General features: G+C 46.1%; 1 long non-coding RNA gene across 1 annotated transcript; it reads left to right on the forward strand.

The window, feature by feature from the left end:
• The first annotated feature begins 11,191 nt into the window (after nt 1-11,191).
• On the forward strand, nt 11,192-22,146 carry LOC146865415 (uncharacterized). The gene is made up of 3 exons (XR_014976632.1): nt 11,192-11,322; nt 21,385-21,766; nt 22,028-22,146. It is a non-coding gene; the product is annotated as an uncharacterized LOC146865415 (long non-coding RNA).
• The last annotated feature ends 2,360 nt before the right edge of the window (nt 22,147-24,506 follow it).

Genomic DNA, 24,506 nt, shown 5'->3' on the forward strand with positions numbered 1-24,506 from the left:
CGGTGGGGCACAATGCAGGGCTCCCCAAGCTGCCTGGAGGGCCAAGGAGCTGAAGCACCAGAGGGGCAGATGGTCTCCCCAAGCAGCACTGGGGGACGAGGGCTCCCCCATACATCCAAGGGCATGGAGCGGCCCAGGGTCCACACCAGTACCGGGGGGTCCCTCGGATAAGCAGGTCCCCCTCGGCACGCAGGGGCCACTCTCCGACGAAAATCTCAATGGCCCTGTGGCACCCGGGTAGGCTGAGTGACCTGCCCCGGGTAACAGGCCCGGTGGCAGCGGATAAAGCAATTGCTGGATAGGGCGGAGCAGAGACCCGGAAAAACGCGTCTCACTCCATTCGTGCTGAAGCCACGCCCCGACGATTGTTTTTTACCAAGTATCATTTTATTATGTTCAAACATTGGAAGTATCTTAATTTAATGTATTAAAAATGGTGGCCGTGCCGTAACACCCCCAAAAGAATGTCAGATATTTGAGGGAAGCAACTTCTTAACTGAGTGCAGACACTGTGCTAATCAAAACATAAAACATACTTTTAGGATTGCAGAAATTTGTTGGTGCACTTTAGTTGAAAATGTGAATTTGCACAAAGGTACTTGAAGTACTTCTTTTGGGCAAAGAAGTTTTCCATCACATCCTTTGTCATTGTTCTTGGTTCCACAGCTTCTTCATCTGCCTGTCGGCTTTCATCAAGACCTGAGGTGCGGAGCCATCTGGTCTTGGAATGCTGTAGCAGGAATCAGTTTAGATAAATCATGGTTTACCATCAGACACAAGGGGCCCGATTCACAGAACTAACTTAAGACAAAATCCTAAACTTACTACCATTTTGGTATTCACAGAAGGCACTTACTCATTTTGGTATTCACAGAAGGCACTTACTCATTTCGGTATTCACAGAAGTTAGGAGTCCTAACTTTAGGACTCCTAAATGCCTTCTGTGAATACCGAAAGTCTTAAAATTAGGATTTTTCTCAGTTTAGTAGTAGTATAGTTAGGACTCCTAACTTTAGGACTCCTAAATGCCTTCTGTGAATACCGAAAGTCTTAAAATTAGGATTTTTCTCAATTTAGTAGTCCTAAGTTTAGGACTCCTAACTTTAGGACTCCTAAATGCCTTCTGTGAATACCGAAAGGGGAACAACCTTTACAACGCAACTTTTACAACGCACTACCTTTACAACGCATTTTTTACAACGCATAATCCATTACAACGCATGACATTACAACGCATGACACTACAACGCATTTTTAAAAACTACCTTTACAACGCATTCCATTACAACGCATACTACCATTACAACGCATACCATTACAACGCATAATATTACACTACACTATCCAACACTTACCCTACTGTTGCACCCCCTGGAGTTAGAATAGTAATTTTTACCCTATACTATCCAACACTTACCCTACTGATGCACCCCCTGGAGTTAGAATAGTAATTTTTACCCCTATACTATCCAACACTTACCCTACTGATGCACCCCCTGGAGTTAGAATAGTAATTTTTACCCCTATACTATCCAACACTTACCCTACTGATGCACCCCCTGGAGTTAGAATAGTAATTTTTACCCCTATACTATCCAACACTTACCCTACTGATGCACCCCCTGGAGTTAGAATAGTAATTTTTACCCCTATACTATCCAACACTTACCCTACTGATGCACCCCCTGGAGTTAGAATAGTAATTTTTACCCCTATACTATCCAACACTTACCCTACTGTTGCACCCCCTGGAGTTAGAATAGTAATTTTTACCCCTACACTATCCAACACTTACCCTACTGTTGCACCCCCTGGAGTTAGAATAGTAATTTTTACCCCTATACTATCCAACACTTACCCTACTGTTGCACCCCCTGGAGTTAGAATAGTAATTTTTACCCCTATACTATCCAACACTTACCCTACTGTTGCACCCCCTGGAGTTAGAATAGTAATTTTTACCCCTATACTATCCAACACTTACCCTACTGATGCACCCCCTGGAGTTAGAATAGTAATTTTTACCCCTATACTATCCAACACTTACCCTACTGATGCACCCCCTGGAGTTAGAATAGTAATTTTTACCCCTATACTATCCAACACTTACCCTACTGTTGCACCCCCTGGAGTTAGAATAGTAATTTTTACCCCTATACTATCCAACACTTACCCTACTGTTGCACCCCCTGGAGTTAGAATAGTAATTTTTACCCCTACACTATCCAACACTTACCCTACTGTTGCACCCCCTGGAGTTAGAATAGTAATTTTTACCCCTATACTATCCAACACTTACCCTACTGTTGCACCCCCTGGAGTTAGAATAGTAATTTTTACCCCTATACTATCCAACACTTACCCTACTGTTGCACCCCCTGGAGTTAGAATAGTAATTTTTACCCCTATACTATCTAATACTTACCTTAAATGTAATTTAATATTATGCGTTGTAATGGTATGCGTTGTAAAGGTAGTATGCGTTGTAATGGAAATGCGTTGTAAAGGTATTTTTTAAAAATGCGTTGTAAGTGCATGCGTTGTAATGTCATGCGTTGTAATGGATTATGCGTTGTAAAAAATGCGTTGTAAGTGCATGCGTTGTAAAAGTGTGCGTTGTAACGTCATACATCCATACCGAAAGCCTTAAAATTAGGATTTTTCTCAGTTTAGTAGTAGTATAGTTAGGACTCCTAACTTTAGGACTCCTAAATGCCTTCTGTGAATACCGAAAGTCTTAAAATTAGGATTTTTCTCAATTTAGTACTCCTAAGTTTAGATTTAGGACTACTAAATTGAGAAAAATCCTAATTTTAAGACTTTCGGTATTCACAGAAGGCATTTAGGAGTCCTGAAGTTAGGAGTCCTAACTATACTACTACTAAACTGAGAAAAATCCTAATTTTAAGACTTTCGGTATTCACAGAAGGCATTTAGGAGTCCTAAAGTTAGGACTCCTAACTTCTGTGAATACCGAAATGAGTAAGTGCCTTCTGTGAATACCAAAATGAGTAAGTGCCTTCTGTGAATACCAAAATGGTAGTAAGTTTAGGATTTTGTCTTAAATTAGTTCTGTGAATCGGGCCCATGGGGTTGATCTCTGCTGTATTTCATCCATTGGATCTTGGCAATTCTGAGAATCAGGAGCAAATCATCACATAAATATTAATCACAGTCTCTATCCAAATTCAGTAAATAATGAGTTATTGACGATTTTAAGGGTTTCGCAAATTCAAGTTACAGTAATTTGTATCTATACGGAATCATACATTTTATTTGTATTAGTTTTGAATAATTAATCTTTACAGACCTGATAAAGAAATAATGTTTAATTCAATCCAAATACAATGCAATAAGCATATTCGATAAAGGAAGAAAATCCCTACACTAAGAAATGGGACGAAAAGGTGTCAGTCAGAACCTATAAAGGATTCAAGTTCGAAAGAGATTTAGATCAAGCATAAAGCTGAAATATATCCAAAAATCATTAATCAATCAAAGCAGAACTTGCTATAAAAAGAGATGTTCAGGAACCTCAGTAGAGTCTGAAAACGAATAACAAATAGAGGAGTGGAGAAATGTGCAGTAGCACTAGCAACTGCGATCAATGGCAAAGGGTAAATGGCATGGAAATGTGACGTAATGGCGTAATAGCTAAACTAGTCTAGGAACAAGTATTAATATAAATGCTGAAAATCAATGTTGTAGTTAATGTTGCATCTTCTTCCCCTCTTGTTCAATCATCTTTCAGGGTTCTTCCTCTGTTTCTCACATGAGATACCATAGTATTCAGACAGTAACCATCAAGTATACAGCTTTATTGCTTCAAAATCCAAATATACATGAGGTTTCTTTGCTTTAAACATTGTTCCCGCAAATGGAACTACATTTCTATCCTTCTAATAAAGCAAATTGTACGTTAGCTAACAATGACTATGTAGAAATCAAATCATCTTTATTATCTTTATTTATGAAAAACATTCCCTTCAAGACCTCATCCTTGGGAAACATAACAAGTATGTTAAAAGAAAACAAATTCAGTTTATTGTGCTAGTTCCATGTGGCTAATTTATCATAATTCTATCAAATATTAAGGCACTTTTGAAATCTTCTCGGTATAAGAAGAAAAATTTGCAAAGCTATGTGTAAGACCTATTTAATACAACATGATTGTGAAAAGGTCAAGAACTTAACATTCAAAGCATGCATCAGCACATTTTTGTCAAATCACTTTTCAAGTAATGCTGCTTTAAACAGCTTTGAGGCCTAGTAAGTGTAAATATGGCTAGTTACTACATTTGCACTAATACAATATGCTTTTCGTTCATTTTAAATGTGCACGCTAAAATGTACACATATTTCTTTACTGTATGAATAAGTGGTTTTGCAAAAAACATCTTATCAGGAACTTAACAGCAATGTTGTGCAACATGCAGCACAGCGCAATGTGACACCCCTTTTATAACATGTATAGGACACCCCACCACCAGTCTGCAAGCAGTGGAAGAACATTTCGGTGTAGCAAATGTGCCTTCAATTGTGTTGCATGTTGTAATGTGTGTTGCAACATACCTCATTTCACCAGGAGTCCCCAGTCTCAGGAAAGCAATAAGCAGCCATGGTTTCAGTGGGTTTGCACTGCCGCCTACAAAACTGAAAGTTTACAACATAGTAAGTAACCACATAAGTATTCGTTATTTCTAAAGACATCTAGAACCATAGGCAGCACCATTGGGAAACATGGAGGGGCCATCACTGTTGACTGTTTCTAATCTGTAGTGTCTGCAGCTCGTGCTTTAACTCTCCTCTTTAGACACTGAAAAGTCTTACAACAGGCTTATAGCTATGCTCTGAGCCAGCGCACATTCATGATGCCTCCCTGTAGGAGTAAGTCCAGATTGACGATCTTTCAATTGGGGCAGATATGCTACTGCTCTGCATAATGAATGCGCCACTAGCAGATTCTGGATATCTCCTGTTGCAGTGGGCGATGATCAGGGCTGGCTCTAGGGCGGTGCAATCGGTGCTATCCCGCTGGCGCTGACTTCAGGAGACACCATATTTTCAACTATATTGTGACCTTAAAAGCACCTGCCCCGCGTTTCATGCCTCGAGTAATTTTCAAGTGCAAAAAGAACAATTGATGGACAGAATGTAAAACAATGTCATACATTCACCCCAGTACAGAGATCTGGGCCTAAATCCATCCTTTTTTTGCTCACCATGCCATTCCATTTGAACTTAGCCATATGCAAATCAATCTTGACCCTGTGCCCAATGGTCCAGCCTGAACTGCCATGCTAGGTCCTCCCTGGACTGGAAACAAGCATCCTAGGACCGGTTTCGGGGTTTCACCGTCACTCGGGGTGACAAATCCAAAAAGAACAATTGATGGACAGAATGCAGAACAATGTCATACATTCACCCCAGTACAGAGATCTGGGCCTAACTCCATCGTTTTTTTGCTCACCATGCCATTCCAGTTTCAATGACTTGGCTTGGCATTTCAGGCTGGACTGTTCCCATGAGGCACAGGGTCAAGACTGATTTGCATATGGCCATGTCTGAACTGGGGTGGTGAAGTGAGCTAAAGAACAATGATGGATTCAACCCAGATCTGTAACTGGGGGTGAGTATCTGAAAAGTTTCGGTGCTCCGTCCGTCATCTCTTTGTGTTTCCAGTAATTTTCAGGCAGCAATAAAAATGCCATCATAACTCTGGTGATTAATGGATGTGCTGGAGAGACATGTTGTTTTGTCTACTGGCAGTTTTCAGTCACCTAAAGTAGGGCAGGTAGATTTAGTATGCCTGCTGTAAAACATGTGCACCATGAAGACCACAAAGAGATCCCTTTGTTATTTGCAGTTGATAAGAAAAAATCCTAATATAGAACAGTTAGCCATTTACTATATAGAACAGTTAGCCATTAACTGTCATCAAAGAGCTGCATACAAACTGCAAGGTAGAGGCTAGAGAGTTTAGATTTTTTTCCCCAGTATTTCATTATCCTAAATTTGTAAAAAAGGGTTAATTGGGGTAGGAATCAATTCTTATTATTAAAGTGAACCACCAACCATGGTGTTATATTTTAAATTCTGAGTTTATGCTTCTCCAGACTAAGCACTCTTAATCTATACTGGCTACCAGTATGGATGACATGTGACTCCTACACCTTTAAGTCCTTTGTCTTATGCAACATTTCATATACACTGATTTACATGCTTATGATTCATTGTCTCTGTGTAATGTGTTTGATGTAAAGCGCTCTGATACCCTACACTGGTATGAGCGGCGCTATAAAACAAAAAAAATGCAAGTAAGGGAGAATGGTATGGAGACTTAAGGGGCACTGTTAAAGGGTGGTTGTGAGTAATCCATGGAGTAAAAGGTCACTGGGGGCGCCAACAAATATTTTTGCACAGTGCCCCACCGGCGCTAAAGCCAGACCTGGTGATGGTGAGGTCCACAGTTCATGGCATTTGAACAATAATTGAGTGATGTATTTTGTCGTTGCTGAACATCTGCTCTTGGGCAGGGGGCAGGACTGGATATACATGTGTGCAGTCAATAGCTTCAACAGTGCTAAGGACACTGGCAATCGCACGACACTTTGATGATATTAGGTTCTGCTGCTTTCTAGGGTAAAATAATGCACTTTGAAACATGCTTCAGCATGGGAATCAAGACAGTCTACAGAAACCCGAAGAACGCCGGCTGGGACTCACCAGCAAATATTGCAAAAATGCCTTGAAAAGAGCCAGGTTCTGTATTTGAGGTACAGGGAATTAATAGGCCAAATGCGGGAAAACCATTTTGATACTGAATTTTGAATCCAAATTGTTGATAAAGTCCGCTATGTAGAGGATTGCAAAATGGTTAGCCTTTAACTGTTGTCCCCTCAGGCATGCCAAGCAAGTTTACCTCATGCAGTAAAACTTTGCACTGTTGGGCTGTCAACATCTGCACTGCACCCATCCTCTGGTGCCATTGCTGCTGATTGATATGTGTTGCTGCAACTAATGGCTGCACTGGACCACAATATGCCTTGACTGCAATGGCAAGGTGAGGCAAGAAAAGTACTGGGGAATGCAAAAATAATCTAGACACGGAATGAGATATCAATGCTTTAAAACCTTTGGATTGCACTGTCCTTCTGTCTGCATTTTAACATTCTTGCCTCACCTAGATACTTTTAACACTACCCTAGCTGGACTTCTAACACTATAGTACTTCTGACATACAAAGGGTTACTATTCACAATTGTAATGTCAGATCCAAGAAGGTTTCAATAAAGAATCTATATAGTTTAGGAAAGCTGTTCTGGGAAATATACCTGCCAGACCCAGGGCCCGATTCACAGAACTAATTTAAGACAAAATCCTAAACTTACTACCATTTTGGTATTCACAGAAGGCACTTACTAATTTTGGTATTCACAGAAGGCACTTACTCATTTCGGTATTCACAGAAGTTAGGAGTCCTAACTTTAGGACTCCTAAATGCCTTCTAACTATACTACTACTAAACTGAGAAAAATCCTAATTTTAAGGCTTTCGGTATTCACAGAAGGCATTTAGGAGTCCTAAAGTTAGGAGTCCTAAATTTAGGACTACTGAATTGAGAAAAATCCTAATTTTAAGACTTTCGGTATTCACAGAAGGCATTTAGGAGTCCTAAAGTTAGGAGTCCTAACTATACTACTACTAAACTGAGAAAAATCCTAATTTTAAGGCTTTCGGTATTCACAGAAGGCATTTAGGAGTCCTAAAGTTAGGACTCCTAACTTCTGTGAATACCGAAATGAGTAAGTGCCTTCTGTGAATACCAAAATGAGTAAGTGCCTTCTGTGAATACCAAAATGGTAGTAAGTTTAGGATTTTGTCTTAAGTTAGTTCTGTGAATCGGGCCCCCATATTCTACTTGCGAGTTTCTGCAATGTAAAAGAGGTGTGTAAATGTCAAGGGTCTACACTAGCTATCCTACTGTACATCACAATGCAACATGTGGTAATGGGCATAGCCAACAGTGGTCAGCAGCAGATATTTGTTATTCTGCTCTCCATGAAAATATTATAGTGTGAAGTGCAGCCGATGGCAGACGAGGACCTGCCAAAGAATGTAAAAAATGCTTTAATTGACAGGGAAACAACATTTTATTTTGTTACAGGTGAAAGCTCAGGCCCACTTAAACATCCCAACTCACCCTGATGGTCTTTGTAGCTGCTTGAGAGGTAAGAGGGAAAAAACAATCATAATTTAATCTCATTACAGTGTAACCAATTGGACTACACAATTACTACTCAACAACTAAAATCTGAGATTAGGAAGGTTTAATTGTAATTTCAAAAACAGATTGATATAAATCAGTTTTAGCATCATGGTATAGAAATATAGGACAAACAGAACAAATCCAAATCTCCAAAAGCATACAACGTATTCAGTTATAGCGATGCAAACGATCAGGAGAAAGAATTGAACATTAAGGGGTCGATTGCGATCCAGGTCCGAGTGCCCTCCGAGAGCTGTCCGTAGCCTTACCTCGCGACCGACTCGAACTGGGAGCCGGTCTGTCCGGAGGATGAAGTACGATGCGCAAAACCGCCACAATTCCGTCCGACACGTAGGCTGCGATTCCAGCAGCATTTACCCGTACGAGCCGTACCTCCAAACGCCGATTTGAGTCGCCCGGAAGCAGTTCCCACAGCAGTTTCCGGCCGGACAAGTACGATGCGCAAATCCAACGTGCCGGACGGGTCACCACTAGCAGCATGTCACAGCATCCGGTAGAGCTGCATATCAGGTCCGATTCGCGCCACAATACGATCCATGGCTACGAGACGGACCAACTCTCAATGTGTACAAGATGGAGCAATGAGCAGCAAGTACGAGACGAACCAACGATGAATCCCATCGCGCAGGTCATCCCAGTACTGTATATCTATTACCGGATCAGGACCAGACACGCACATTGCAGACGGTAAGTCCGACACCCCCACAAAGCAATGTCACACACACGCGAAATGCCCCACACACATAGGGGGGTGACATCCCTTCCACCAGCAACAGCAATACCACAGGGGTAGCATGTTCCTCACTACCAGCAGTCCGCACACCTACGGGGGTGCCCATCACCACTACCCCCAACTCATAGGGGGCTGTATGCCCTGCACCACAACCCCCAACTCATAGGGGGATGGATGCCCTGCACCACTACCCTCCCCATTCATAGTGGGATGTTGGCCCTGCACCACTACCCTACCCACTCATAGGGGGCGGTATGCCCTGCACCACTACCCTCCCCACTCATAGGGGGCTGTATGCCCTGCACCACTACCCTCCCCACTCATAGGTGGCTGTATGCCCTGCACCACTACCCTCCCCACTCATAGTGGGATGTATGCCCTGCACCACTACCCTCCCCACTCATAGGGGGCTGTATGCCCTGCACCACTACCCTCCCCACTCATAGGGAGCTGTATGCCCTGCACCACTACCCTCCACTACCCTCCCCACTCATAGGGGGCTGTATGCCCTGCACCACTACCCTCCCCACTCAGAGGGGGCTGTATGCCCTGCACCACTACCCTCCACTACCCTCCCCACTCATAGGGGGATGTATGCCCTCACCACTACCCTCCCCACTCATAGGGGGCTGTATGCCCTGCACCACTATCCTCCACTACCCTCCCCACTCATAGGGGGCTGTATGCCCTGCACCACAACGCCCATCTCATAGGGGGATGTATGCCCGGCACCACTACCCTCCACTACCCTCCCCACTCATAGGGGCTGTATGCCCTGCACCACTACCCTCCCCACTCATAGGGGGCTGTATGCCCTGCACCACTACCCTCCAGTACCCTCCCCACTCATAAGGGGCTGTATGCTCTGCACCACTACCCCTATCTCATAGGGGGATCTATTCCCTGCACCACAACACTCCCCACTCATAGGGGGCTGTATGACCTGCACCAATACCCTCCACTACCCTCCCCACTCATAGGGGGCTGCATGCCCTGCACCACTACCCTCCACTACTCTACCCACTCATAGGGGGCTGCATGCCCTGCACCACTACCCTCCCCACTCATAGGGGGCTGTGTGCCCTGCACCACTACCCTCCCCACTCATAGGTTGACCAAGCAAACCATCCCCCTAACATCTTGGCAAGATTATATGTTTGTGTGTGCAAAATGGCGACAACACAGATCCTGACAGTGAACATACATTGTGACTCACCAACAGGATTCTAGATACCCTCTGGCTATACACATAGCATCATGTCCCACAAAAGGAGCCCACAAGAAATTCTCCTTCTTTGGAATTGACATTGCCCAACCCAATATAAGGGGGGGAACCGTGAACTTAGACTGAGACGCCTTGAGGCGACCTGGATTATGCGTCTACACACTGTGAGTCACGGCCAGAACACCGACCATGAACTTCAATATTTCTTGGGCTCCAAATAACACCTCTTTACCTTGCATTCTTCCTTTACCATTACTCACGACTATGGGCGTAACCTTACCATGTGTTTTGAAATATGCCTAATTCAACGCCCTTTTTCCTTGTGTTCTGTCTTCCGTCTCTTTTTCTTGTCTTTCTTTCCTTCCTTACATTTGCTTAGATTTCTGTCCTGTCAAATTGCCATTAGACTGTTTTTTTGATTTGGTCACCATTACGCTCTCACTAGGTCCACACACAGTGTTAATGCACTGCATCCTTGATCCAGCACGATTTATTAGAGTCTTTTCTTGTGACTATATGCTTCTATGTGTCACACTTTATTGAAACATAATTACATTGTTTTCGGTTACTTAATTTTGATGCTTCTCTCTTATCGATTCCATTTCATTCTGCACTCCATTTACCGCTTTCTCAACTGCATGTAACTAGCTAATTTTGTCTTTCTCATTTACATGAAGATATGTGCCAGACCAGCACTTTATATTCCTTTGATGTGTTTTCATGATCGTTTTCCCTTAGACCCGCTTTTACTCCATGTTAATTTCTCTTATACCATGCTCACAGCGATCCTTTGTTTGTTAAGTCTGTCCTTTATATTTATTTGTCTATTATTTTTATTTTAAGGCTGACGCCGTCATTTATTTTTGCTCTGTTTTGTTTTGTACTCACAGTCTTTCTATCCTTTCTTTTGCACTTACTACCCACATTCACACTACTTCCGTCCCGACTGTAGACACGGGGATCAGCTCTCTAGCTTTCCGGCATTCTCATGCCTTCTTAAACTGCTTTCGGTTTTCAGTAATCCTCCCGCACTCCGGCAACGAGACACTCATGATCTTGACCCGCCTTCACCAGGTAATTTTAAACCCTTCCTATACCCCATGGAGATTTATTTATTTTTTCTCCTTTTTCGGTCCGACACCAAGTACTCACTTCTGCCCCCACTCCCCTTTAGGCTCCATTGATACACGGACGTATCTGCCCGTGTGATTTGTTTATTCCAGTAATTGCTATTCGAACACCCGAACTCTACCTTCGGATCCTTTAGGAATTTTCACCGACATCTCGGTGAGTTATGCTCTTTTCATTCCCGCTCATTTTCCTACACGAGTTTACTCTCGCTGTATATTTTTAAAGTCACTGCGGGACTATGCCACTATAACGAGTATCTTTCCGTTTCTCTCCCGGCCCTCCCCCATCTTTCTCTTACTTTTTTCTTATTTCCACCCTAACTCGCTTTCATCAGGTAATACTACACTTTCTGATCCGGCATTTCAGCCGCTCTCTTTTACTTGAATGCTCTGGTTACACGTTTTCCTTTCACCTCTACCGTGGCCCACTTTCGGCCTGTTTTATGTTTTAATCAGCCTTTCGATGTTTCATTGACATTATGTATTACAACAATGTTTTAGTGTTTTTGAATTTTGACTCCCTAATCATATGGTTCACCGCTCTCCTCGGAGGGCACGTTATGCGCACAATTGCGCTTTGTTTAATCATTTTACAATTCTTTTACTATTATGTACACATGGACAATTTTGCCTTTTCCGACCATTTACTTAATTTTTCCTAATAACTTTGCTTCGAGGAATGATTTATATTCATTTTCTCAACTTTTGACCATATTTGGACCATTTACTGTCATTTTTCTATACATTGCGGTGCAACTACCAACTTAGATTGACATTTGTTACACACCCAACTCAGCTTTTGAGGTGGTTTCTGCGGCCTTCACTTTAGTGCTATGTCACTGTATGTCACAGCTCCTGGCTCATCATCTTTTCTTTCTCTGTGAACCATATACCCCATCCTTTTAAAAGCTCCTTTTTCTCTTCTCCTTTAATGTTTTCTTCCGTTAGGATTTTCACTATCAATATTTTTTGCGTATGATGTTTTTTCGCCACTAATTATTGAAGTGTGATTTGTTTTTTGCTTCACCGTTCTTATTGATTTTATGTCACCTTTTCCTTGTCGCATGTTTGATTATTGTTATTGTATTGTTCCCATCCCTGAAGAGTCACAGGTTTCTACCTGTTGACGAAATACGTGTCGGCTGGCGCTTTTTGCATTGATGAACTCAACTTGATTTAAAACAACATTCACAGAACTACAAGTGTTGAACTACTTTTACTATACTGTGAATGTTTTATTTATCTTAAACGTGTGCACAGGACTTGTTTATAATTGTTTTGGCATGGGTTTGTAGCTCACACCTTACATAGGGGTTTTGGGTCTTCCCCTGACCTGCTTGCACCGTGAAGCCATTGTTCTTCTTTTCTCTCGCTATACCTTACCGTTTACCTGCCTGAGCGCCATTTATCCTGTCTTCCAAAACCCCTCGCAGAGAATATACTGACTCACATCACATGTCTGCACAAATGCTTGTTGTGGGGTTCCAAATACACGATTTTTAGGATCATTGTGGTAATGGGGTCTAAACCCCATATCACTACAGTGAGCCAAAGGTGAGTGTGGGGTCCAAAAAACCTGCATTGTCGGATCATTGTGGTAAAGGGGTCTAATACTCCCATCACTACAGTGACCAAAAAGTGAGTGTGGACATAACAATAGCAGCATCACCAGACCAGCATTTGTTACTACTGGACCCAACACCTCAACCAATGTAGTGGCAATGTGATGGTTGTGTCACATACAAACATAGGTACGAGAGGCAAAGAATGCTGTGTAGAACAAGAACTCCCTCTGTTATGTGCAGACAAGCATTGGCCATGACCCCTGGCAATGCCATCAGTGCATAATTAGACTATGTGAAAAGTGAGCATCATGATGCATGCACACATATCTCTATGAACAGACACACAAACTGCAGAATCCTGTGGAGACTGTCGATGTTAGGCGACAAAGTCACATACCACGGCACCAATGGGACATACCAAACATGATCAATGTGCAGGGTGATGAGCTACAAGATGCATGGACATCAGGGACAAACCCCCAAACAACATCCCCCCAATGGAACGCTAAAGCCATACCAATGCTGAGGCGCAGATGCACAAACACAGACAGACCCCACACACTGCATATCATACACAACACATGTGTGTGTCTCAGTGTCCCCACGCTAGTACACAACGCATGACGGTGGGCTGAACAACAATGACACACATGTGTACACAGTGCCATTCAAAAGTAACTCTTTAACTGGGCACACCTTTGTGGGCAAGCAGGCATTGTCAGGTGAGTGGGATCACAAAGGATTCATGTGACACAAGGTGAGTGGAACAGCAACCAACACAGCAAGAGACAGACCCAACACAGCACGACACTCTAGTACCCTAATTTGTGGTGACATTAGCCTGTAAGTCAATCCCACTGTTATGATGAAGCCAGGTTTTCCCCATACTGCGTAGCACAGTCAGCTGTGCGTCCTGGGTCATGTGTCCGGGACAACAAACTCACATCACACCTCCATAAACACAAATCACTGGCCATGGCCTGCAAACAATGGGCAAAAAGAAGGTAGGGGCCAAGACATGAAACAACTCCCATTTGGCCACCCTCAACACCACACACCTTGATCTGCAACAATGTGCATTAGCTAGGCACACAGGGACTGGTGATCTTGCTTATGCACACATGACAATCCCAGGGGTGCTGGGGGAAAACAACATGATGTTGGTAACACATAAGTGCCAATGGTAATCCAGAATGTGTCCCACATGCGTTGGACAACATCCCTGGAATTTACAACTGAAACAGCCAGGGATGACACCCTAATGACCAGTAGTATATTATGCACCCCCCAGAAAAGGCAGGGCAAAGAAGTTAGATAAACACAGGCCAAGTCAGCAAGTCCACAAAACAGGTACATCTGTCTGCGTCCAAAAAAGGGAAGTGAACACACACACACATGCTCACACAACACACACCATGTGCCCAGGCAATGTCACGGAATGACACAATGCCATGAGGGAACTCCACTCCTGGGGAAGGTCAGCTGTGCCAAACTTTGTCTGTGCAGGCTTCTGTCATGCCAGCACAACACTTGCCCAGTGATCCAACAATTACAACACAAGAAAAGCTCTGGTCACAGAAGCTTGTGTACAGGAGTCTTCCTCCAGTCATATGCACATATGCAACACACATGTAGAGCAAGTTGGCCTGAAGACACAGAAGACTTGTGTAACATGGATGCACAAACATGCCTGTCCAGTGGAGATGGTCCGAGTCAGGTAATCTTACTATGTGCCCAAATGTAAGCACAACCTATGTGCAACAGTGTATGCAAAAGATGTGAAGTAGCAAACCCAAAGAGAAAATCCTGGTCACAACATTTTGCCATCATCACACCCTGAAATTGCAGCTAAGGATGTCATGGATACATATCAGAAAAGCACACATATTCCATGGACCACTTGGAGTACATCACATCAACAAACCATTCTGTAATACCTTTGAAACACCTGTACAACAGCAAGTCCATGACACTTATCATCAACATCATGTACATTTGATGCACCAACACTGGATAACAACATTTGACTTTATTGGGGACATAACTCTTTGAAACCGTTTAGTCGCAATGTCAAAAGGCCAATGACCAGTCCATATCAGGAGTCCGCCCAGGGTGAGATGTGACAAGTTGTCAACCATTGCTTGCATACACTACTACGGGCAGGGGACATCTCCCCTTGGAGGGGCATAGACAGTGGCAGGCCAGGCACCACAGGGACAGGATCAGGGGACAGCAGAACAGGGTAGGGGAGGGCTGGTGGGTGCAGGAGTGTCACTGGCAACTGCAGTGGAGGTGTCTGACACAGTGGGTGCCGTCACCACGGCAGGGCGCAATTCAAATTGGAAGGGTGCTGTCACCACTGCAGGGCTCAAGTCAGATGGGCTTGTTACCGGCACCACTGCAGTGGGCAGGCCAGATGTTTGGGACGGGGTCTCCACTGCAGTGCCAAACTCCAAAGGAGTGTCATGGGGCTCAGGTGAGGTTAGCAGGACAGGGGGGGGGCACGATCCCCACATCAGTGGCAGGAACAGGCTGAGCGTGTGAGGTGGGGGTGGAAGTGCATGTGGTAGGCTTGGGGCTGCAGGACGGAGACTGACTTTGAGCGGTGGGATTGGGGGGGTCTTGCTCTTCCTGCTCCGGGGGGACTTGCGGATGGGGGCCTCAGTGTCCGTGCGCCTGAGGCAGGGTGTCTGTGTGGCAGGGTAACTCCCCCCTGTGCGTGGTGACTTCCTCTTCCCCTTGTGCGTCAGAGCAGATGAATCGGTGGGGAAGAGGCCAAGGTCACAGAGGAAGAGCTGCTTGGAAGGGAGGGTTGCAGGTGAGGCAGGGGAAGTGCTTTTGGAGGGAGAGGCATTTGAGGTCTGCGCAGTGCTTGTGAATGCCTGTTTGTGTGTCTGTGACCCATCCCCTGTGTGTGTGCCATCATTCCCCGGAGTGGGCGTGCCTGTGGCTTTTGATTTTGACTTGCGTGGCTGTGTGCTGCTTGGGTCCATTGTGGTGCATGCCAGTGCCGGTGTGTGTGTGCGTTGGACAGGTAGGGTAGTGGGAACTGTGGATATGGTAGAGGTAGGAGGGGTGAGGGACTGTTGGAGGAGGGACGCTGCTGCCATCTATGTGGAGGCCATGGACTGAATGGTCCGATGTAGGGCAGACATGTTGGATGAGATGCCCTCCATGAAGGACACCAGTTGAGTCAACAGAGTGGTGTGGGAATGGAGGACACTCAGCATCGCTGTCTGCCCTACATGGAGCTGCTTCAGTAAGTCCACAGACACCACACTCAAGGCAGCAGGGGAGACAGGGGCAGGTGGTGCGGTGCCTGGACCAAAAGAGACATGTTCCCTCACATGGGGGCCTCCACAGACATCTGGGATGGGAGCAGAAGGGACGGTGGATATGTTGGTTGTGGCAGGGACAGACTCGCTAGGTTTTGTCTGTGGTCTGCTGACACCCGCTTCCACAAGGGAGTCCTCACTGGAGATGCTGTGTTACTCAGCTGAGGTGGTTGTTGCTGATGTCTCCTCTGTGTGGCTCCCCTCACCCTCTGTGCCACTGGGTCCCTCCAACTCCTCTGAAGCGGACCCAGTCTGGCTCTGCGGCTCCTCTTGGTCCATGGAGCTGTCTCCTCCAGTAGCCGTATATGTATCTGCAATCAATTGGGATAAACAGATCCACATCAGTCACCTGTTTCACCTGACACATCAGTCAGTACAGCACATCACAGAGGATGCCTTAGCATCAAGTGACAGATATTGCAAAAAGGGCAGACATTTCTTGAATATGACACCTGTCAGTCTGCCAGTCAACCATGCCCCTCATATCCTGCCCCTCCATTGTCCCATCTGTCTGATGCATGTAGTATGCCTCTTCTCATATGTGGGCACACGCACCACATAGACATGTCTCAGAACTGCATAAATCATGATTGAAATCTGCTAGTACACACACATCCCATCTCCTGCCGATGACTCAGTACATGTGTCAGGATTAGGGATGGCCAACATCATTGTCAGTGAAATGGATATTCTTAATTCACAAGACACCATGAGGTGCCCATTTCTTGATGGTCAATGCCACAATAGAGTGCATGCTGTACAACTGACATTACTGCATGATACACATCAGCAAGTGGGATACCATGCTGCGGCCCAGTATGGCTAAGCAGCCATCACTGGCTTCAGTCTCAGGGGCAGTGCATCCAAAATTAAACAGTCTGCACTGTGTCACAATCATTAACATTTTTGAGAAGGTAAACCCTGCAGCTGTCAAGTGCACAGGTACCCCCACTGCGACCCACATCTTCAGGCATCTGATGAGCACACGTAATACAAATGCAACAGTTGAGTGACTGCAAGCACCAATATGTAAGCATGATGACATCACAGCATGATGAGAACGAATTGAGGATGCCTGCACTGTGATGTATAGTCCAACATTATGCACCGTCAAGTGATTACACACCTATGCATTGACCCATTGTGATGATCCATTAGCCACACCTCAGCTAGCGGCACAGACCAAAATGACCAACACCACAGGAGTCTAAGAGGGTAGGCCACTTCACAATGACACAGAGGAAGACACCATATTGCAGATTTCACAATGCACAAAATGTAGGCTGACACACAGGAGTAGAAGAACAGAGTGTACTTCATGTCCGGAGTAGGCATACCTGACCAGGAACATGTGCAACATGGGATTACCCTGGACACCAGGCATGTGTTCATGCATGTGTGAAACACATGATGTACATTCTTCTGATGCCCCCTAAATGTCGTACCTGCTTCATGGCTGTGTGGCAAATACCCCTGGCACATATGGTGTGCCAAAACATAAATTGGAACACAAATCAATTGCCCACACAGAGTACATGTCTGATTGCTGGCAATGTGCAGCCACATGGGAATCATTAGCCTCACTCATGAAGACAAAACAGCGCACCGGTAGCAGATGCTATTCACAACCTCAAGTTTGGACAACAGCAGGGACACACAACCCAAGTTACACAAGTCACAGACTGAAAGGGGCACACCTGTGTATCAGATGAGGATGGGCCATGACCTAATTTGGGCACATGACTCCTGTACAAGCAGACAGGATATCTGTGGAAGTGTAACCAGGATGAAGGAGTGCAAAGAGCATGTGAGACATAGTACACAGAGAATGCATGCACTTACCCCCTCCTTGCTGCTGACTGGCCTTTAACTGCCCATCCAGGTCTGGGAAGACCACCAGAATCCGGAGCATGTGGGGGGGTCAGTGTCCGTCGTCACCCCCTTCTGCAAGGAGGCGACAGCATCAGCTGAACTCTGGCAATCCTCTGGGTCCAGCCACGAAGGTCCTGCCACCTCTTCTGGCAGTTGCGGATGGGGCATCTGTAGAGCCCCACAGATCGAACAGCCCGGGCAATGGTCAGCCAGATCTCCTGCTTCTGATGGGCATCAAACTGTGAGGATGACAAGGATAAAAAAGTCCATTACCACACATGCCACATGTTTGTGCATTACATAGTTGGATATACATGTCTTTCTTGCTAGGGCATATGATGGACACAGGTAGTGCAAATATGGTGATTGACTGTTGTCCTGCATTTTCAAAATGGAAACATTACCTGAGTATTACAACTGTGTGAAAATGCTCTTTTGATGCACAGTACCTGCCCAGTACAGGTACCTAAACACCTTGAGGGTACCAACTACTCTGTGAGCATGCTAGACACTGGTGAACACAATGTAATTGGTGCCAGTCAGACAACATACACAATGAAAAAGGGATGTGGAGAGCACACTCACCTGCTCCCCTGGTTTCCCATACAGCTTGCTGTACTGTGGAAGGAGGCTGTCCAGCATGGCCTTTATCTCCTCCTCTGTGAAGGCTGGGGCCCTCTCCACAGTACGTGCCATTGTTGGAGCCAGTGGATGCAGAGACAGCAGCAGTGGTAGCAGAGATGTCACTCTGGAGCATGTAGTGCAGGCAAGTGAGCTCCCAGGGGAACAGACAGCCTTATATCTGTGCTGCAGAGGCAGATTCAGTCCCATTCGTCAAAAGCAATAGGTCTGACACGTTTGCATCCTATGAATCTGGCTAATCCATCACATTGCACGGCTTGCACACGCCTTCCACATCGTTTGAAATATTAAAAAGCATTGCACTGACCAGTCTGATACATTGTTGCAGGCAGCCAACGGATTTTCTAGTAACCGATTCGTACCAGGCTCAAATCCGCGTCATTCCCCATAGAAGTCAATGTGCAAGGTGTGCGTGCAAGGCGTGCATGCAGCTTCTTCCCTAGGTGTCCGATGCGTCTTTCGAATCGGTCACCTGCGTCAGTCCCCATAGAAGTCCATGTGCAAGGCATGCGTGCAAGGCGTGCATGCGGCTCCTTCCCTAGGTGTCCGAAGCATCTTTCGAATCAGTCACCCGCATCAGTCCCCATAGAAGTGCATGTGCAAGGCGTGCGTGCAAGGCGTGCATGCGGCTCTTTTCCTAGGTGTCCGACGCGCCTTTCGAATTGGTCACCCGCGTCAGTCCCCATTGAAGTCCATGTGCAAGGCGTGCGTGCAAGGTGTGCATGCGGCTCCTTCCCTAGGTGTCCGACGCGTCTTTTGAATCGGTCACCCGCGTCATTCCCCATAGAAGTCCATATGCAAGGTATCCGTGCAAGGTGTGGGTGCGGCTCCTTCCCTAGGTTTCCGACACGTCTTTCGAATCGGTCACCCACGTTAGTCCCCATAGAAGTCCATGTGCAAGGTGTGCATGCAAGGCTTGCGTGTGGCTCCTTCCCTAGGTGTCTGACGCGTCTTTTGAATCGGTCACCCGCATCAGTCACCATAGAAGTCAATGTGCAAGGTGTGCCATACACCATAGCTTGCCATTGACCCATGGGCACACCAACAACAATACAGTCTGCGACACAGTATCTCAAAGTGCATGTCAGGCTGCATTACCTGTGTGTGAACATGTGATTTTGGATGTTTCACTTAGTGGCACCCACTCCCAGGCAGGGCAAGGTGTCATGGGGACAGATACAATTGTGGCCTGGACACATAACCACTGTGGTTGTCAAGAGTATATTTCAGTGCATGAGGCAAGGACACATAGTGTATGTCATGTGACATACACCCTGACTCTTCAGTGGAATGGTATGTGTCTCATAGGGTGTCACAGTGTCACATATGTGATGTTCATCCACAGTATGTGTGCATTGACTCAGATTTAATGTGCTCAATGTCAAACGGTCACAACATCCATGTATATTGTCAATGTGAGTTGATGTTACGTCTGTGTGTCACAGACATCGATGTTTGAGTTGGCAAGAAATCATGGGGCACTTCATGTGTGCGTTGTGTTGTGCATATGGGACGCTACATCATGATGGTGTCCATGTTGCGACACAAGGTCCTTATGTGTGTCTGTCAAAAACCTGTGATGTGGGGTAGACATCTGTCCTCACTAGTTACTGTTGTGTGTGTCTGGTATGTGACACTCGTACTGATGTACTGTGACAGAGCCCATTGATTTCTCACAGCACAACATGGACCTTGCTGTGTGGACTGTAGAGCTGAGATGTCAGATGATGGGCATGTATCTGACATGTGTGCCCATACCCAACAGCACACACATCATGTGCTTGTGTCCTGTAATGTGGTTTCATGTGCTATTTGCCATGTACACTGGCACATAGATAGGGGGAATGACAAACTGTCTTTGCTCATCTATGTACTGCAGGAGACCAGCTGTCCACAGACCGTTCCCTGACCTTGAAACCATGGTTGAGCGTGACTGCATGCGATGGTACTGCTTCACCAGGCCACTGATCGAAGAATTGACGGAGCAGTTGGCCCCACATCTGCAACCTGGCCGGACATACCCTACAGCGCTGACCACCAAGGTGAAGGTGATGGCAGCCCTAAACTTTTTTGCCACCGGTACTTTCCTGCACACTGTTGCTACTGCTGGTGGGATGTCACAGACTATGTTCAGCCGTGTGCTTCGGGATGTGTTGGAGGCGATGTTGCATTTCCTCAACCAGTACATCCATTTCCCCAAAGCACAACAACTCGCTAACATCAAGGGGGACTTCTATGCCCTGGACAGGATGCCACATGTCATTGGCTCCATTGATGGGAAACATGTGGCTTTGGTACCACCACAGGCACATGAGCAGACGTACTGGAACAGGAAGCATTTCCTCTCCATCAATGCTCTGGTGGTTTGTTTGGCGGACATGACCATTTCCCATGTGTGCGCACGGTTCCCTGGCTCAGCACACGCCGCCTACATAATGAGCAGTAGTCGCATCCCAGCGATGATGGCACAGATGGAGTACCAGTGTTCCTGGCTTGTTGGTGTGTACTGACTGTTTCGCATTGTGTGTGTTTGCTAAAGTTAATTAGCACCCTATTTTCACACTCCACTAATGTGCAATTGGCTCTCTGTAGGTGACTCTGGATACCCCAACATGCCGTGGTTGCTGACACCCCTCAGGAACACTGTGACACCGGCAGAAATACGCTACAATGAGGTACATGGCCGGACCAGGTGGGTGATCGAGCGGACATTTGGACTCCTGAAAAGCAGATTCCGCTGCCGGGACAAGACAGGAGGGACCCTCCCATATGCACCTGCGAAGGTGTGCAGGATCATCATAGTGTGCTGCATGCTACACAACCTGGCAGTGCGGAAGCGGTTGCCTCTCATCCAGGATGACGATGACCAACCTCCACCAGCCATGGAGGATCCTGGCCTGGGACATGATGCCAGTGATGATGAGGGTGATGGTGATGTTCGGAGCCAGCTGATCCAAAACTTCTTCACATGAATGTCAGTATACAGGAATGTGTTGTCACAGTATTGTGTCAGCCTGACCTATGTTGGTGGTGCACTGGTGCTGATTGAGTGTGGCAGTATGCTACTTGTCAGGATGCTTGCTGTGATGTGTCCTTTTTGGTAGTCTGTTCTCCCTAACAGTGTTTACCTGATTGTTAGGTTGTGTCTGGGTAGTGTTTTGTTTTGGGCATGTATATTGTTGTTGTCTGCTGTATATCTGTGCTTTTGATTGTCTTTTCTGTCTGTCCTTCACAGGGTACTTTGGATGCTGTATGGTTTGGTCTGAACCCCAAGACCCAGATCCTTGTTCCAAAGTGCAAGTACTCGTTGTCCCAACCAATGATGTGCCACACACCCCTGGACTTTCATCGTTCACCACATGTTTAATTGTTTGCTCACTGTCATGTGAGGTTAACGTGCATCAGTTGTGGAATTCTCACATTGTGAATATTTAATAAACCTGCCCTTCACTTTGGGATGTGCTCCGTGTGTGTCCACACATCCGACAGAAATTCGCATCCTGTACCTGTGAGCTGCTTGCCACTGACCCAGGATGGGTGTTGTGTGTGCGCATTTCACTGAATTTCCTGTTGACATCAGTGTTGACGAGGAGTTAGGAGCCCTGGTGAGTATGTGTGGTGTTGTCCTAGTGTTGTGTCTCCCTCATATGTGTCACATTCACATGACTCACATAACGGTGTTCGCATTGCTGTAGTAGTTTGCAGGCACAGTGTTCCTTAGCAGCTCATCATCGCCATGGCACAAACAAAGTAGGAATCACGACAGAGGCAAGTATTGTGTGATTGTGATTTTATTTCCAAACATGTGTAAGGATGGTGAACGGAATTTGAAGTGCTGTACAATGTGATGATCATCCAAAGTTCACAGGTGAGTTGGTAGTCTTGGTAGTTAAAATGTCCAGAGTGGAATCCACAGTCATTTGGTGCATTGTCACAACTTTGACCCTCCATGTCAAGTGGGTGATTTGGATGTAGGTCGACAAGGTTAACTGGTTTGCACACAGGTGTTGGGTGCCTGGGGGATATGCATGGCCATCAGCGACTCAATTGGCCTTCTTCGGACGACCCCTCTTCTTTCTCGGGGGAACATCATGTGCAGGCTGCTGCGATGCCGAGGACTCTCTGTCAGAGTCCTCCTCCCTCCCTGTGGCTGTTGCGGATGTTGTGGCAACAGATGTTGTGTGCGCACAGGGAAGTGTGGTCATGTTGGTGCTGATCTGGCGGAGGCATGTCAGTATGTCCCTATGCACCGCTGTTAGTTCATCCAATTTGTCCCACTTGGACTCCACCGGGGACATGTGGGAGTCCAAGCAGGCATGATGGTCAGCCTGCTGTTCTTGGAGTTCCTTGAGGATCCCCACGACCTGTCCAAACCCTCCGGTGCTTTCCTGGTACGCATCTATGATGCATTCCAGGTGTGGCTCATCATGCAGTCCAGCTCCCTCTGCAGGCCGTGTCCTCTGCCTGACCACCCTCCCACTGCCCCGACCTACATGGGCAGGGCCTGCCGTGGCCAGCACAGGAGACACTGGGCCCGCTTGAGTGTTTGCGCTGGTGGTGCTGTCCCTTGCTTCCGGTGTGCCCTGTGTACCTGTTCCGTTGTTGGTCTGTGGCCTGGGCCGTCAGTGTCGGCATGGGTACTCTGTCTGGTGTCAGATGTGGCGGGAGTGGTTGCCAGGGGTGCTGATGTTACTGCTTCTGGGGCTGCATGATGACTCACACCGGAGTTGCCAGGTCGGTCAAGGTTATAGTCCGAAGAGGACAGAGAGTGATCCACGCTGGGGAGCTCAGGGTCTGCCAGAGTCTGGGACTGGGACTCTTCTTCAGGCCCTGTTGTGTCCCCAGCATCCCCTGTGCTTGGAGGACACACACAATGTATGTTATGTTTCTACTGACCTCAACGTTTCACACACATGACATGTGCCACTGGACATCATGAGAATCTGTACATTGCATTGTCCTAAGTTGTGACAGACAGGGGTTGATATTGTTAAAGCACTTTGTAATGGCAACCTGGAGCATTGTGATATGCACGTCAAGCTGTGTGCATGACCAGCTCATGTATAGAACAATTGTCTGTAGTTGGCCATTGCCACACAGGTTCCATCACATGCCTGACACAGCTGTTTTATCCCTGTCCACATTTGTGCTTTAACAATGCCACACGTACAATTGCACTTGGGGTATGGAGCAAGCTTGGGGCACGTGTTGTGTGATTCTTTCCGTTCCTCTGTGCATCACATTGGTGTGTCTCTGCAACATGGTTGCAGTACGGTATGCCTGAGATCCAATGTGAGATACTATTTTGTTGTCTGTGTTACTAGTTCACATCTCTTTTCATACAAGTCGTGGTGTTGGCGTAGCCAATGAAGTTGTTGCGGAGTTTTGTAGGTGGTAACGCCTTCTATCTTGTCAAATTCCTCCATAGTGAGAGGGATTGGGCACAGAAGCTCTCTTGCTTTTCCATGCTCATGACAGTGATGGCCAGAGGTGTGTGTTACAGTTCAGCTGCTGTGAGTTGCATGCCTTCTCGGGTGCAGTCCAGGTTAGTCATTGTGTTTGGGGTGTCCATGACTGTGAATGATGTGTTGTGTGAATGATGCGTACAACGCAGACCGATGTGGGATTGAAATGCAGCTCACAACTGCACATTTTGTGAATGACACCATGCTACAGTGTCAGCTATATGTGAGTGTCCATTCTACTCACTGTTA

Source organism: Triturus cristatus, chromosome 2_1, assembly GCF_964204655.1.
Source record: "Triturus cristatus chromosome 2_1, aTriCri1.1, whole genome shotgun sequence".
Taxonomy (NCBI): Eukaryota; Metazoa; Chordata; class Amphibia; order Caudata; family Salamandridae; genus Triturus; species Triturus cristatus.